The 17,670-nt window shown below is 41.9% G+C and overlaps 1 protein-coding gene across 1 annotated transcript in view; it reads right to left on the bottom strand.

Annotated features, from left to right (window-relative positions):
- RHBDF2 (rhomboid 5 homolog 2) overlaps window positions 1–17,238 on the bottom strand; it is an 85,162-nt gene extending 67,924 nt beyond the window's left edge. The window contains exon 1 of the mRNA XM_063293031.1: window positions 16,783–17,238. The gene's annotated coding sequence lies outside the window, so the exon portion shown is untranslated. The remainder of the gene's footprint in view (window positions 1–16,782) is intronic.
- Window positions 17,239–17,670: the final 432 nt, after the last annotated feature.

The raw sequence follows: 17,670 nt of genomic DNA, 5'->3' as shown, positions 1-17,670 counted from the left end.
TAATTTTTAATTGTAAATCCTTGGTTCTACAGGATCAAATATAAACTGTTCATCCTTCAGAAACCACAATTTGGCCATAATAAACAGGCATCTTGGGGGATACGAAGAGAGAAAAACTATTGGGGTTGTGATGCACAATGCACGCATTCCTTGTATGACAGAAGCCTTCATTTTCTGTTTTTTTCAATCCTGGCCTGCCATTTTTAGTGGGAAAAAACAAGGAAAAACAATTACAATACATGCTACATTTGTGTCATCCCCATGCTTAAAACTGTGTAATTGTGAAGCAGACCTCAAGCTATGAAGTTATGCAGATTAGATTTCCCAACGGTCTTCTTCAACATTGGTCCCCTCCAGGTGGGTGGACTTTTTAACTTCCAGAATTCTCAACAATGGCCAGGACAGCTAGGGAATTCTAGACGGTGAAGTCCATAAATATAGCAGGTATTCAGGCTTTGAAAAGCTCTTCTAAACTCAGCCTATTCAGCTAAGCTAGACATTTCTCAGACACATTCCTCCCAATTAATGACACTTCAGCTCTTAAATCAAACATCAGATGGGCTTCTTTCTGATGACAGGAAGAAAAATTTTGCTTGTTTCAAAATGGAAAATAGGTCATGGTTAGGAGTTCAATTTCCAAATTCTGTAGAGTGACCAGACTTCATTGTCAGATAAAGTCCTCAGATGAACCTCATTAAAGCTCCCCGCTTTTTTTTACTGCAGAACAAAAATCAAGCTTGGGTCTTGCATTGATAGTGAGACATTACAATAAAGCCTTCACTGCTTAACTGTGATCATTTAAAGAGAAATCTTCTTTTTGTAAACTGGCATTCTGTTTTATTCGAAATCCTATAAAGAATAATTGAGTGAACTGAGTTTGCTTAGTTTTCAGAGAAGTTGATGGGGGAGTGGGGCAGAGACAGTACAACAACACTCTTTAGCTGAGTTCACACATCATGTTAGGATAGGCTAAAAGGATGTGGGTAGAATGATTGGTTCACTATGTTGGGGAATTCCAATCATTGTCTTAGCTTGTTGTGTTAATAAGGTCATCATGTTAATTCATAACATGGGACATTTATTGAAGATAGTATGTTACAGGAATGTAATATGTTTTATCAATCCAGGTTTAAATTTGTTTTACCACATTTATAACCAACCAGCTTTGTAGAAATGCTGGGCAGCTTACATACAATAAAATTAAAAACCATACAAGGAAAATCTAAAGCCATCTTTAAAATCCTGTAGTTAAAACATAACAACATGGTGCAGTTATTTAGGATCCAAAGCTTCTTGAAAAAGACTGGTCTTAAAAGCTCTCCTAAACTTAGCAGCTGCCAAATTTCTGGAGGCAAATAATTCCATAAGAATGGGGCTGCCATAGAAAAACCTGGTGTCTGGACTCCGATCTACCTAAACTCTCAGAGAGAAGGTCCTACAACATTTCCTCCCAGGGTGATCCAACACAATGGGAAGAACCCCGCACTCACTCGCACTGATGTTACCTAGCTGGGTAATGAAACATCTGCAAGCAAACAACCAAGCTCAGAGAGCACCAAGGACTCTACTGTTCAACTCTGAACTACAGATATTCTCTTCTATTGGAACAATGGGAAGATTTTATTTGATGGAGATGGTTCCTAAGATAAATCTGGCCCAAGCCCTGAAGCATTTGATAGGTCATCATTAGCTTTTTGAACTGTACTCAGAAACTTATTGGTAACCAATGCAAGGCCTGCAGTATTGGTGTTACATACCTGAAGTAGCTCTCACCCTTATGGACTGTTCGCAGAGTGTATGGACTGCTGCAGCATTTGGTACCATATTGAGTGTTACAGCAACCTAATCTAGAGGTTAAAACACAGACAGCCAAACCTAGGCAAAGGCTACCCTAAGAATGGACTCTACCTGCACCTCCAGAAGGAGGCAATAGACCAGAAGGAAAGGGCAACTCCGTCCAGAGTGAGGATGGGGACAATGAGCAAACCTGATGATTTTTGCATGAATAACAATTTCACCTTTTTGGGGCTCAGCTGTAATTTATTTTATCCCATCCAATTCCAGACATCAGATCAGGACTTGCATTGCATCTCCTGCCTGGCCCTTGGTGAGATATATAGCTAGGTTTCATCAGTATACTGATGATATCTCACCCTTAACTGAATAGTTATCTCCTCCAGTAGTTTCCTATAGGTGTTAAATAACACAGGGAAAGAGCAGAGTTCTGCAGTGCACCATCTTGGAGTTATCTAGAACTTGAATATTCCTCCTCTGTCACTATTGCCTGGAACCATCTGATCAGGGAGGAGCGTAACTAAGTCATGCACCCAAGCCACAGCCTTTGCAGGTAGCTCAGGAGGATACAGTGGTCAATGGTTTCAAATGACAAAGAGATTGAAAAGCACCAGGAGCGTCATGTTTCCGCTGTCCTAGTCTCCAAGGAGGTCAACCACAAGAATGACCAATGTCAAATTATATGTCAAACCAAGGTCTAAATCCCACCTAAAAGGAACCATGGTAATTTACACCCCAAGATCCTTTGCAGCTGTTGTCCAACCACCTTCTCTAAGACAGGGAGGTTGAAGACTAGATAAAAGTTGCCTGTAAATCAGGCATCAGGTGTACTACCCTTTCTTCAAAGCGAAGGAACGATTCCCTTCTTCCAAAAGACATTAACCATCTCCTGAATCCAGCATTTCACTCCCCCAGCTGCCCAAAGCAGCCAGGTGGGGCATGAATCCAGCCCGCATATGGCCAAACTCAGACAGCAAAGAATCCTGTGCACATCCTCAGACTCCACAAACTCTAAAGAGCCCCAGATGACTTTGCAAGGTGATGCATCTCTATTCTGTTAATACAGTGTCTAGATCTGAGCAAATGTGAGTGCTTTTATCAGCAAAATGCCTTGTACACCTGTCACGGCAGCCTGAAGGAAGTTTTTTGCCTGATCCTCCCCGAAGTGTGTATGGGTCATCTGAAACAGTTCCATCAGATGGCATTCCACTGACTCAGTGAGGGCAGAGAAATATTTACTTTTGCTGCCTTCACGCCATAGTATAGGCCCAAACATGGGTTCACACCTGTGCTTAGTTGTATTCACATTTAGTATATTAGGTGACTTCAGCATTCACATACTTGAAGGGATGTCACACAGAAAATTGTTCATTCTCTACCATCCCAGAAAGAACAACATGGAATTATAGACCTACATTTCAGGGTGGTAGATTCCAGTTGAATGTTAGGAAAAAATTCACATGGTGGACTTCTTTAGTTACGGGACTGGACAGATTTTTTTTTCCAGATATTATGAAGATATGCATAATATTACCATGTCTTTAACTTATTGTGGGATATTAAAAATTAATTTAAAAAATAAGAAAATAGGAATCAGCTGCATCATGGGATAAGAGGGGGTGAGTGAAACAGTGTTTTCAAATGGAGGGCTCCTATTGCTGCCAGTCAAAAACACTGGTCAGTAATTCCAGCTTCCATTCCTTACTGGATTTTCTTTTGCAAGGAAAAAAAAAAGATATAGAATAATGGTAGGTCAACCCTGAAGCATGCAAATGCAAATGCAAATGCAAATGATGACATCTGGACTCCAAAAAGTCCTATGTGTAAGGCATCCTCCCATGATCAACCTAACCAGCTCTGAATTGCTTTTTCCATATTGACTGCCTGCAGCTCTCCAGGTTTCAGACAGTAGCTTTGTTATCTCTACCTAAGAGATACCAGGGATCTTGAAACGCAGGATTTACTTTATGCAAAGCATTTGCTCTGCCACCTATTCACAACCATTCCCAAAGACCATTCTAAGATCAAGAATTTAGTTTTTGTGCTGATTACACTGAAGGTTATACTAAAGTATATTCAAAGTTGACTGATTTATGTTATTTGCTAAAATGCCAGCTTCTGTTATAAATAATAGATTAGCCTTTCTCTGCAGGACACCGAATCAAATGTGGTCTGAAATAAGCAAGTCTTCAAAATTCTCCTAATTAGGAAACCAGATATGGTATACAAATGTTACAGCACTCAGATATTGATCCTAAAGCTCAGGCAGGCTCTTACAGATTAGACTATCCTTGAGACAGACAACTCAAAATCATCTACTGTAGGAGTTTGGAGGGTAATACCAGGACCTTAAATTGGGTAGCCACAGGGCCACGACTGGGGGGGGGGGCAACCGGGACATGTGCCCCAGGCGCCACGCGCGGAATCCATGTTTGCCCCCAGGTGACACAGACCCTAGTTGCGGCCCTGGGTAGCCAACATATTTGGTCCAGAATACATAAACAAATGCTTGTCTCCAACAAGTGTCTTAGTTGTAGCATTCTGCTCTAAATATACAGTAGTTCTGGACAATCATAATTTTTATTATAGTAGTCAAATCTTTAATTATGACATGTGTTATAGGTACAGCATCAGATTTCTCTATATAAGGCTTAAGCTAAGAGATCAGATGAATCTGTTAAGAGGCATTTTTGGCCACATGGCTTCTATGTCAAGCACTGAGCTCATGAGAGCTTTCAAATTGTATCAGGCTCTTGAAAGGGAATACTACTCAATCTAGAGGAAGCTGCACACATCCATTCAGATTAGCAGGTTTTTCCATCAACTCTCCTATTCTCCAGGATAAAGTTCCAGCTTGTTTGTCTCTCTCTCCCCCCGCCCCCCAGCTGCTCCCAAATCCCTATTCAGAGTTTCTACTACTTTTGTGGGATTAGAGAAGGAGCTATAAATTATTCCCACTTTGTTAACTTGATAACAAATTTCTGATTATTTCACTCAGTAGTTCCACGTAGACATGCAAAATACAGAAGGCAAGACAGAGGACTTCAAATGCTAACAAACCATGAAATGGATGTTCCTCAGCACCAGCTTTAGAACTCCTCCAGTTGAAGCCAATGTAAAACTATGCCTCAAACCCTGAAAAAAATCACCTGGAAGGTTACTAGAACTAACAGCTGTGAAAGGTGCAGTGAGATTCAGGAAAACAACAGGTCCTACTTTCCCCATCCACTTCCCAGCATAAGTCAGCTACCAAGAGAGTGGTTGGAATGGAAGTAGCACTGCTGTTCTATCCCTGACATCCCTTTGGCCATATCTGCACTGTTACCTTGCCTCAAAGTAAAGACTTTGCCACTTTTTCCTGAGGAGTACAGTGCGTAGAAGAGTACAGAGATGGCATTGAAGAAGGTATTCAACAGCTGTTAGGTAAACAGCAGCTTAGCCGTGAAAGGGAGGAAGAAGTTGAGAAGAAGCTGAAGCCTGCCATGCCTTGATTCTCTTTAGCATAAGGAGGAGACAGAGAATCAGGCTTCTGTCAGGCTTTCAAGATTCTATTATTATAACCTGCAACAACACAGTTCCATAAACCTTATGGAATCTGTTTCTTGATCTGGCCTACCTCAAAGGGCTGACAACATGTCCTCATGCCAGCTCCTGTATCTCATCATCAGCCTGCCACTAAGACTACCCAAGGATGACTTCAGGTGCTCCAAATGGTCTTCTTATGCTTGCTCAAAATGTTCTATCTAGGCTTCTAGGCAATCCATGGCATATGGAGGTGGCGGCTTGAGGTGATGGTCAGCTGCTTGGTCTCAATTGGTCTGGCTCAACTGCTGGGGCACTGCCCATCCCATCTGGTCCATAGGGTGAATACCTGTTCTACAGTGCAGAGACCAGAAGCCCAGCTTCCACCACCACTTTTTTTTTTTTCAAACAAGACTGGTTGAGCAGTCAACCAGAGCCAGAGAAGCCCTGAAACTGACTAACCCATTTCTAATTTATCACGTGTATCTGACAATATCACTGAAAGGTCTTGGAACCTATCCTTCTGTAGCCTGCAGGGATGAGGAGATTCCCTTCCCAGTGGCTGCTGCTCCCCAGGAAGCCCTGGATCCTCACTTCCTTTCCTCCCATAATGTTCTTGGGGTGGCTTCAAGTTCCCACACCAAACCCTACAGCAAAACGTTTTTTGCAAATTTCAGCTCTTCAGAAATGGCTGCATCTCTGCTGCACAGCCACTAAATAGCAGCCAAAACATACAAATGTTAACCTGTTACAAGTAATGGAAAAACACACACACACACAATGCTTTGCAGAGAATAACCAGTGCCAGAGGCGGCTTTTCACAGGGTAGATAACATTGGGTAGGGTGGGAATTTCATATGCAATTAACAGTCGGATCCCTTACAGTGCTTCCCCATTGTGGACTTCAACTCCCAGAATTTTCATCAATGGCCACACTGGCTGTGGAATTCTGGGATTTGAGTTCACACAGCTGGAAATTGCCAGAGTTGGGAAACTGCCTAAGAATATTGAGCATTAATGCGACATGGACAGCAGGCATGGAACGCTGTGGGGATAGCAAGATGGAGGATGGCATGATTTCCTGCCAGCTCTGCAAAGGGGAGGAAAGCATGGCAAAGGATGTGGCCTTTGTTTCATACAAGGCACTGTCTAAAAGATTCTTATCGTCACAATTAGTAAAACTCTCCCCAAAAGACTGAAAGGAGCTGGCAAAAATATTGTAAAAAAAATCCACCTCATTGTTTTTATGCCATCTCTTTGATAGACCCTTTCTACCGCCAAACAAACTAATCTGATCAATGGTAAATAGTTCTACTAAAGGCTGCAAGTCCGTTGTGTTGGCTACAACAACCAGAAGTGCCAGATTCCCTAGCACACATTGGGGGATGGCGGGGAGAGAGAGAGAAAGAAACGGAATCCTTACAGATGGAAGGTGGAAAACATTTGCTCAGAACGTTTGCTCTAGAAGCAGAGCTGGAGCAACCTTGTTGATGAAATTCAGCAACGGCCTTAGCTTTTTCTAACTTGCTTTAGCTATAAAATAAATTCTTCAGCTGCCAAACAAATAAATAGCAAAAAAAAAAAAGTCTCCTTGACATATCTTGCCCATATCTGCAGCCAAGGACTTTTCTAGTTAATGGTAATTCCTTGGCATGCCACACGGAGTGCCTCCCAAACAGCACTGGAAGAAGGGCGGAAGAAGGAGGACCTTGGAAGGCATGCTTGCCCCTGTGGTTCCCTATGTCGCCAGAGAGCTACACTCAGATAGATCAAAAACCCTCCAAAGCAATCCGTTACAGGTGCAGTTGCAGGAAAAAGAAGGCATAACCCAGCTGCTTTCCCTTCCCTTTCTCCAAGGTTTGTATGTGGGGAGGAGGCGCTCTTCTGACAGTACCAGATCTGGGGTGCCAAAATCCAGACAGCCACTACATGACAGCAAAGAGACAGAGCAAAGAGAGCTGCCATTCACAATTGTCGGGAATTTGGTAGCCCAGATCTGGTATCTACTGGATAGATAGAGACAGAGAAAGAGATACAGTAGATATGAATGAAGACTTCTGTTCAGGGAATTTCCACATTTTGATCCAAAGATGAGTTTAGATAACTAATGCCAGACAATACCAAGTATCTGTTATTAATCCAGAATTCATAAAGCCTTTTGACTTTTAACTCATAATCACACGTTAGAATCCACGCTGAAATTCTTAAGTCATTACTGGAGAGGATAGGCTATGTATGACCATCATCGAGCACCAATCCCTATTGTGAGAGCAGTAAGCAAAGGTCAAGTAGTCCACAGAAAGTGAGCTTAGCGCTGAAGAAGTGTTGTAAAAAGCCATTTATTATACAGACTTTTATATTGAGGGAGTGATCAGGATGAAACTCCCTTCTTAGGGCTGGGTCTTCTTTCGCCACTTTTTTTTTTTTAAAGAGGCATACCGTAATAATTGTCTCCCCTAGGCAAAATATACAGCTCAAGACTCACCCCAAAGCAAATTACTTTCACTAGGTATCATCTTAGCTATTATTCTAAAGTCAGCAGGTTTTCTACACAATGGCAAAGCTGTTCTTTCAGAAGAGCAATAATGGCAGGAGACTATACCAGAGGTCATTGAGTCAGTTGCTAACTGTATGGGCTTTGGTGCAAATATCTGATTTAGCAGAAGGACCTCATGAGGTACAAAACAATCCCTTAACAGCTAGGGTGGGGAGCTTTTAAATCACAAGGATGTGTCAGTTCATTCCTTCCTGAACCTTTTCTGGCTAAAAAGACTGTCCTACTCTGCCTCATTTGTATGTTTCCTATTTTTTATATAACTAAGACATTTTGTGTGGTTGAGTATGACATGCATAGCCCTGTTTTCTGCTGTGTCTTTTCTGCCAATTCTGTTTCAGTAAAGACTATAAGAATTGATCGGCTGGATTGCCCTGTGTCGTTCTTCTCACCTATTACTGCTAAAAATGGTAACCTCTAACTTCTAGATTTAAAGCACGACTGGGCAGCCTGAGGATCAGATCACATACCAGCCCACAACTCTCTCTCTCTCTCTTTTTGGCAATCCTAAATCCCCATGACCACAATTCTGAAAAAGGCAGTTTCCTGACACTTTCAGATGGGAAATGCACAAAACCTGTAATGCAGTAAAACCTCAGTTTAGCAGAGCCCCATGTTGCAAGCCTCAGATGCAACAGACCCAATTTCCATCCTGATTGTGCCCTAAAATCATGGATGAGTCTGTTGCATCTGGAGTACTCTGGATGAGGCAGTTAAATTTATGTTAGCTTTTCTTTAATTTTACAACACCTCTAGCAGGTTACACCATTTGTTTAATGACCTCAGTATGCAAATTGATGCAAAGTATGGCATTTGCATCAATTTATATGACATACATCAAAAGAAACCATGTATTTTCCTATTGAATGAACAAGCATGAATAATGGACGTCCCCTTCTACCACCATCCCAATTAGTCCATTAAATCACAGTTTTACTGTATGTGACCTAAAATCAGCTCTTTCTTTTAAAGAAAAAGATCCCCACAAAATGCAAAGAAAAAAAACCCAGAACATTCTGGTCTGCTTATGTGTATGACATGAACCTGTCTACTTTTCATTATCTCCCTTTTTTATATAGTAATTTTATTAAGCGTTACAATTTTAAAAATACAAACTAATACAAACTAAAAAGATAAAAGAAAAAGAAAAAATAGTGCAGAAAAAATAGAAAGTGCAGGAAAAGAAAATTAGAAAATAAAAAATTAGAATATAGTAAAGAAAAAGAAAATATATAACAAAGTGATTTCCATCTTCATCACAACAAGTATAAACAATTTTAGCAACTTATCACCTTCTCTTAAAATATAACAAATGATCTCTTCTTCCCATATCCCATGTCTTAGCTATAAACAAATCCATAAAACCTGATCATTTCAGTCCTAATGTCAGCAAAAGTCCATTAAGGATTACCAGAGGCAACAACGTATCTATTTTAACCTTGATCAAATAAACCAACTTTATATTCCTTCCTTTTACTTCTAACAATCTCAATCTTTAATCCCTTCAAATAATGCCATAGAACCTGATACCTTTCCATTTTTTCTTTGTCCTTCTCACAAAATTCTTCAAAGCTTTAGCAAGCCTCTTTTGTAAGTCAAATATAGGAAAATTATGCAGATCACTCTCTTGGTTTATTTGTATATCCTTTTTAATTATTAAGACATCAGCCAGTTTCTTTTATATGTCCAGTATGGCATCTTTTTCTTCAGCAAAGGATCCTTACCTTGTTGTGGTGCTGGAGCTTGAGCACCTCAATGATGCCATGAGCTAAACCGTGAAGGGCCACCCAAGACGGGAAGGTCATGACAGAGAGGTCAGACTAAATGCGATCCCTGGCGAAGGTAATGGCAACCCACCCCAGTATTCTTGCCGTGAAAACTAAATGGATCAGTACAACCAGAGATATGTTGGTATACCATCGGAAGATGAGACCCCCAGGTCGGAAGATGGTCAAAATGCTACTGGGGAGGAACAGAGGATGAGTTCAACTAGCCCCAGACGTGATGACGCAGCTAGCTCAAAGCCGAAAGGATGGCTAGCAGCCGACTGTGCTGGTGGTGAACGGCGAATCCGATGTTCTAAGGATCAACACACCATTGGAACCTGGAATGTAAGATCTATGATCCAGGGCAAATTGGATGTGGTTATTGGTGAGATGTCAAGATTAAAGATAGACATTTTGGGCGTCAGTGAACTGAAATGGACTGGAATGGGCCACTTCACATCAAATGACCACCAGATCGACTACTGTGGACAAGAGGACCACAGAAGAAATGGAGTAGCCTTCATAATTAATCATAAAGTGGCTAAAGCAGTGCTAGGATACAATTCAAAAAAACAATAGAATGATCTCAATTTGAATTCAGGGCAAGCCATCTAACATCACAGTGATCCAAATATATGCCCCAACCACAGATGATGAAGCAGCTGAAGTAGAGCAGTTCTATGAGGATCTGCAGCACCTACTGGACAACACGCCTAAAAGAGATGTTATTTTCATCACAGGAGACTGGAATGCTAAGGTGGGCAGTCAAATGACACCTCGAATTACAGGTAAGTATGGCCTGGGAGAACAAAACGAAGCAGGACATCGGCTGATAGAATTTTGCCAAGACAACTCACTCTGCATAACAAGCACTCTCTTCCAACAACCTAAGAGACAGCTTTATACATGGACTTCCCCAGATGGACAACACCGAAATCAGATTGACTACATCCTTTGCAGCCAAAGGTGGCAGACATCTATACAGTCGGTAAAAACAAGACCTGGAGCTGACTGTAGTTCAGATCACGAACTTCTTCTTGCACAATTTAGGATCAGACTCAAGAGATTAGGGAAGACCCACAGATCAGCTAGATATGAGCTCACTAATATTCCTAAGGAATATGCAGTGGAGGTGAAGAATAGATTTAAGGGACTGGACTTAGTAGATAGGGTCCCAGAAGAACTCTGGACAGAGGTTTGCAACATTGCTCAGGAGGCGGCAACAAAATACATCCCAAAGAAAGAGAAAACCAAGAAGGAAAAGTGGCTGTCTGCTGAGACACTAGAAGTAGCCCAAGAAAGAAGGAAAGCAAAAGGCAACAGTGATAGGGGGAGATATGCCCAATTAAATGCAAAATTCCAGAGGTTAGCCAGAAGAGATAAGGAATTATTTTTAAACAAGCAATGCGCGGAAGTGGAAGAAGACAACAGAATAGGAAGGACAAGAGACCTCTTCCAGAACATTAGAAACATCGGAGGTAAATTCCAGGCCAAAATGGATATGATCAAAAACAAAGATGGCAAGGACCTAACAGAAGAAGAAGAGATCAAGAAAAGGTGTCAAGATGATATGGAAGACCTGTATAGGAAGGATAACAATATCGGGGATAGCTTTGACGGTGTGGTCAGTGAGCTAGAGCAGACATCCTGAAGAGTGAGGTTGAATGGGCCTTAAGAAGCATTGCTAATAACAAGGCAGCAGGAGATGACGGCATCCCAGCTGAACTGTTCAAAATCTTGCAAGATGATGCTGTCAAGGTAATGCATGCTATATGCCAGCAAATTTGGAAAACACAAGAATGGCCATCAGACTGGAAAAAAATCAACTTATATCCCCATACCAAAAAGGGGAAACACTAAAGAATGTTCAAACTATCGAACAGTGGCACTCATTTCACATGCCAGTAAGGTAATGCTCAAGATCCTGCAAGGTAGACTCCAGCAATTCATGGAGCGAGAATTGCAAGGTGTACAAGCTGGGTTTAGAAAAGGCAGAGGAACTAGGGACCAAATTGCCAATATCCGCTGGATAATGGAAAAAGCCAGGGAGTTTCAGAGAAACATCTATTTCTGTTTTACTGACTATTCTAAAGCCTTTGACTGTGTGGACCATAACAAATTGTGGCAAGTTCTTAGTGGTATGGGGATACCAAGTCATCTTGTACGCCTCCTAAAGAATCTGTATAACGACCAAGTAGCAACAGTAAGAACAGACCAACGGAACAACGGACTGGTTTAAGATTGGGAAAGGAGTACGGCAGGGCTGTATACTCTCACCCTACCTATTCAACTTGTACGCAGAACACATCATGCAACATGCTGGGCTTGAGGAATCCAAGGCTGGAATTAAAATCGCTGGAAGAAACATTAACAATCTCAGATATGCAGATGATACCACTTTGATGGCTGAAAGTGAAGAGGAACTGAGGAGCCTTATGATGAAGGTGAAAGAAGAAAGTGCAAAAGCTGGCTTGCAGCTAAACCTCAAAAAAACTAAGATTATGGCAACCAGCTTGATTGATAACCGGCAAATAGAGGGAGAAAATGAAAGACTTTGTATTTCTAGGTGCGAAGATTACTGCAGATGCTGACTGCAGTCAGGAAATCAGAAGACGCTTAATCCTTGGGAGAAGAGCAATGACAAATCTCAATAAAATAGTTAAGAGCAGAGACCTCACACTGACAACAAAGGCCCGCATAGTTAAAGCAATGGTGTTCCCCGTAGTAACATATGGCTGCGAGAGCTGGACCGTAAGGAAGGCTGAGAGAAGGAAGATCGATGCTTTTGAACTGTGGTGTTGGAGGAAAATTCTGAGAGTGCTTGGACTGCAAGAAGATCAAACCAGTCCATCCTCCAGGAAATAAAGCCAGACTGCTCACTAGAGGGAATGATATTAAAGGCAAAACTGAAATACTTTGGCCACATCATGAGAAGACAGGACACCCTGGAGAAGATGCTGATGCTAGGGAGAGTGGAAGGCAAAAGGAAGAGGGGCCGACCAAGGGCAAGGTGGATGGATGATATTCTAGAGGTGACGGACTCGTCCCTGGGGGATCTGGGGGTGTTGACGACTGACAGGAAGCTCTGGCGTGGGCTGGTCCATGAAGTCACGAAGAGTCGGAAGCGACTAAACGAATAAACAACAAATAGCATCTTTTGCCATATCAATCCTGTAGCCTGTCATTTTTAAATCCACTTTCCGTCTCAGTCTTGTCTGGTAAAACATGTTCCTCTTTTCCATAGCATCTTTTAAACACAGTCTATCTATAGATGCAGAAACTTTTAAAATTAACTTCTGGGTCCATTGTTCACAAATATCCTTCAATATGTCCAATGTTAATGTATTTTGCTCCATTCTGTATTAGTAAATTAAATTTAAATGTTCTTCTCCTTTAATTCTAATATTTAGTTCTTCTAGTTCCACCAGTGTCAAATTTTTAAAGTATTATCTTTTTTTTAAGAATTCAGAACAGCATTTTCCCATGGGAAGGATTCTTTATAATTAATTCCAAAATCTTATTTCAAATTTATTTGGACCCTTAGTCCACTTGTAACTTTCTAAAATCAATGTTTTAATCACCCTTTTGCTGTTTATTTTAAAAAAACATTTTTTTTTGTTCTTAAAGTTGTGGTTAAAACTTTCTTCTGCTAAGGATTGAAGGAAACTCACCCGGTGCTGTCAAACTTGTCAATCCAAAGGTTTCCAATAGCTGAAAAGCAGTTAACAAGCAATTTCCGAAAGTGATTAGAAAAGGAAGTATGTGAGCCCAGTGTCCTTTTGAAGGCACCAACCACAGTTCGAGCAAGATGGCTATCCCCTCATCTCCCAGAACTCTAAAACCACTGGGTCTACTTGCTAGCTCTTCATTCCACCCCAGTCATCAGCTCTGCTTTTCATGGAGCTATGTTCAGTTTACCATTTCTTCCCCAGAAGTCCTTATTTTTCATTATCTCATCCCTGGTGATTCTCATCTCATAGGAAATGGGTAAACATATAAATAAGTCCATTGCAGCCCCCATTCCCCCAAAGGGATGCAGATTTGGTCACATGGAATTGCCGGATCACAACATTTTGTCTTCTAGATGTTGCTTGCCCATATCTTCCAACATTCTTCACCATTGACCATGCTAGCTCACACTCTGTTTGCCCTGAGAACAAAATTCAGTGGGGGTCTATTGCTGTTGTGGTAGATATAGTCAGAATGAAACACTGAAGTTTCGGCATGATAGGAAACCCTGGGCTGATATACTCGAAGAACATTGACTTTTTGGACCATTCAAAACCAGAAGACAATGGAAAATCAGTGCCATACTCTTGAATAGTCAAGCTCTGCACAAGGAGCTGTTTATCATGCCCCCACACAGGCATGTGGGAATGCAACCAGCAAATCCAGCCCTGGCTTCTCCCTGTACCTCATACGTATTCAAGGCAATACCGCAATACAACAGCAATTCATATTATCTAGATTTCAGAAGTTAGGGAATGTTAATGCCACATTATGCTTTCAACATCCATCATTTTAGAACATTTTGGAACTTATTAGAAACAGCTATTAAACTGACCAGCAAGCTATTTTGAGGCAGCAATGTGTCATGGGAGGAGAAGAAACATGATACCTCAGAAGTCATCAAGTAATCATCAACTAATTCCCGCAATCTATGTTTTAGCACAACAGCTTCCTCTTCTCTTTCTTCTATTCCAGGAGTTCATTTCCTAGTAAGGCGTCTCCATGGCTATGCAACTGTCTACAATTTTTCTTTCTAAAGGAAAAAAAGGGGAAGGCAGCTTACACTGACCAGAGCATTTTGACTTTGATTGCCAAACAACAGTTCTTTCAGTAAGACTTTACAACTGCCTTACTCTGATGCTAAAGTCTCAATGATGCAAGTTTGTACTGGAATTTCAAGTGGTGTGACATCATACACACACACACACACACATCCCATACATATTGCCCATTTCATACCCAAAGAGGCAGGTTCAAAACGAATTTATGGAATTCGCATTAACAAAGCAAGTTCGTAATTTCTGTGTGCAGCGGTGCTCATAGGCCACCATAAAAACAACTTCCTTTGGGCTATGAATCTCTCAGAACTTGTTCACTGTTTTTTTTCCTCTTTTCTCCTCCAAAAGTTTGAACTGCCTAAATCCACATTTCCTCTTTATTAGTCGATTTATAGTATTTGTTTTTCCAACTCCAAAGAATTTCTACTGGAAGTCAGGAATCCTGTCATTTTGACAATATGTTCCTCTCTTGTTACAGTCCTTCCATCATCTCATCTTTTATATTTCAATTGCCTCTAGGGTGCAATAATATTGCCTCGTTTTCTTGAATTCAGCTCAATCTCTTAAATCAGACCCTTAAACAACATAATGCTAAACCAGAATATAGCTTAACATATGGAGCAGGTGCTGCTGAAGACATTCTCACAATGGGTATCAGGAAAAAAAAAATCCTTTGTTTGTACCAGGGCAGCCAACTACCACATTTGTAACTGGCCACCAACTACTGCATCTGTAATTACAGAGCCAGCATTTCTACTACAATAAGAACCTGTTAACTAAAATGTCAGTAAATCCTTGAATCACTTCTTCCTTTTCTCTGCCCTAAATAAATCACAGATAATTTTAACAGATAGCTTTGTGTTTCAGTGGTTTAAGCAGGAAAATTTAAGTGGTCTCAATTCACACTGTTTACGATCTATAAGCTTCTGCTTATCATGGCCCTATGTCATATTTTCTTCTCTAAAGCTGTGTTTGTACAACACACTAAACTATAAACCAAGGGTAACAAGCTAGCACTGTACTTTCACGCAGCATGCTATGACAAGACAGACGATATTATGACGTCCAAAGGAATCATGTGTGCTGTATAGTTTTGGCCTAGCAATTGTGGTTTATAACTCTTGTTGTATGGTGTTGTACAAATGATTCTAGAAGTCCCCTTTATTTAAGGTTGGGTTTTCCTCTGAGCTAAGGCCCCCCATTACAGTTAAAGTTTTAGTAATGCTTTTTGCATTCTTTCCCTTTGAAAGACAGGACAGTGAGAACCGTAACTTAAATTTGGAGGGACAAAAACTTTAGATAAGTCATATGAAATACATAATACGTAGTTTAACAATGGGATAGCAGTAATAAAATACTACTGTACATCACTGTTCCCTCTATACAGTGGAGACCTTGTTGCATGTTCTCTTGGAAAAAAAAGGCACCCAACCTAAAGTAGTACCTTCTTTCCCTTGTAGTAACTTCCAAAAGTTAACTGTGTTGGCTGCTGTACCTAAAACAGCAAGACTTGTGGTACCCAAGATTACCAAGTTCAGAAATAAATTTGTTCGTCTTTAATACCACAACCATCTTGCTTGTTTTGATGAGGATAATCCTGAAGACACTCATAATTCCTCATAATTAACACACACAGCTTCACTAGAGAGAACTACTGAGGAGGAAAGTATATCTGATTTGGTGATCACCCTCAAAGGACCTCCAGAACTCCTGGGTCAAATGTGTACACAATGAACAGACCCTCTAAGGAGTCTGGAGTCCTTTGCACTCTGACACAGAATTAAACTCCATTGAAATCAACATTACTTAATGATGAGTAAATACTGTAACATTTACAGCTCATTACAAACTATTTTCACCATCTGGAAGCAGCTGCATTCTTACCAGAACTTTAAAAAAAAAAAAAGGAAACAAAGTACGGTAGGCAAAATGAATCATTGGGATGAAAACCGGGGCGGAAAAACTAAAGAACTGAAGTTACAAGGAAAAGGAAGGCAGCAAAAAAAAGCCTGTTGAAATACCGTGAGTCTTAACGCAATAGCGGGTTCTCCCAGAAAGGCGGCGAAACTAGCTCCAGACGCAGGGGCAGAAGTCTTGTGAGGGGGAAGGGGGCGCGCAAAGCAGTCTCGACCCACACTCTGGGTGAGGATGATGGGAGCTGTAGTTTAACACGGCGAGAGGATACCAGGCTTGCGGGTCAAGGACAATAACAAACGAAAGCCAGTGGACGAGGCAGAGCGGAGTCTCACTTGCTAAACTAAGCGTGAGGAAGCATGTGAATAACGCAGCCTCGTAGGCAGGAAGAAGACAGCCAAACTGGAGCGGCATCCCTCATAGGGCAGAGAGCTCCCGTACTTACACACACTTTGCGACGCCCGGCAGAAGTGAATTCCTTTTTGGCGGCGCACGTTTCGCTGAGACGGCGGCGGTCGGAGGAGCAGGGCAAAGTCGCCCTCGCTCGATCGCTCTCCCCTGTCTTCGATCCACCCCCGGTTTGCCCTCTTCAGATCCACAGCTCGCAGCAGCCCTGGCACCAGCGTGCCGCCGGTAGAAGAGGGCGTGGACGTGCTGGCGAAGGACCCAGAAGCAGGATCGGATCAAGCCAACCCGGCCGCGATTAACTATCAAATAAGGAAGCGACCGAGCGAGAGAAGAAGGAGCCACGAAGACCTACGCACGAGGTCAGAGCCATCGTCCACTCCGGACTCCAGAGCGCCCTCCTCTCCTTTCCTTATCTCCCACACGCAGCCAAAAGCGCGGTCAGACCGCGGCAACTAAGCAGGAAGAGTCGAGCGCAGCCCGCCTTCATTTTTTCGCTCTACCTGGGAAAGTAACAAGGGGTGGAGTCTCGTCCCCATAGGCGGAGGGAGAGAAGGCGGAGCGCCTCTCTCTGGAGTAAGGCAGGTGGAGGACTCATGCGGCCATGGGGAGTGACTTCCTTTTCTCGAAAGCGGAGGCGTAGGCTGGCATCTTGGGCCGGGTGCAGCTGGGCGGAAGGGAGTTCCTTCGACTGCATTCATTCTTAAATAGACTTACTACATATATACACGTATACGTATACATCTTTACTTCTGAATGAACTTGGAGATTAGCCAGTTGGTGTAGTGGTTAAGGCACTAGGCTAGAAACTGGAAGACTGTGAGTTCTAGTTCTGCCTTAGGCACGAAGCTAGCTGGGTGACCTTGGGCTAGTTGCTCTCACTCAGCCCTAGGAAGCAGGCAAGGGCAAACCACTTCCAAAAATGTTG

This window comes from Candoia aspera, chromosome 2 (genome assembly GCF_035149785.1).
Source record: "Candoia aspera isolate rCanAsp1 chromosome 2, rCanAsp1.hap2, whole genome shotgun sequence".
NCBI classification, from domain to species: domain Eukaryota; kingdom Metazoa; phylum Chordata; class Lepidosauria; order Squamata; family Boidae; genus Candoia; species Candoia aspera.
Note: the sequence above shows the minus strand (reverse complement) of the source record. Positions and strands in the feature narration are given on the sequence as shown.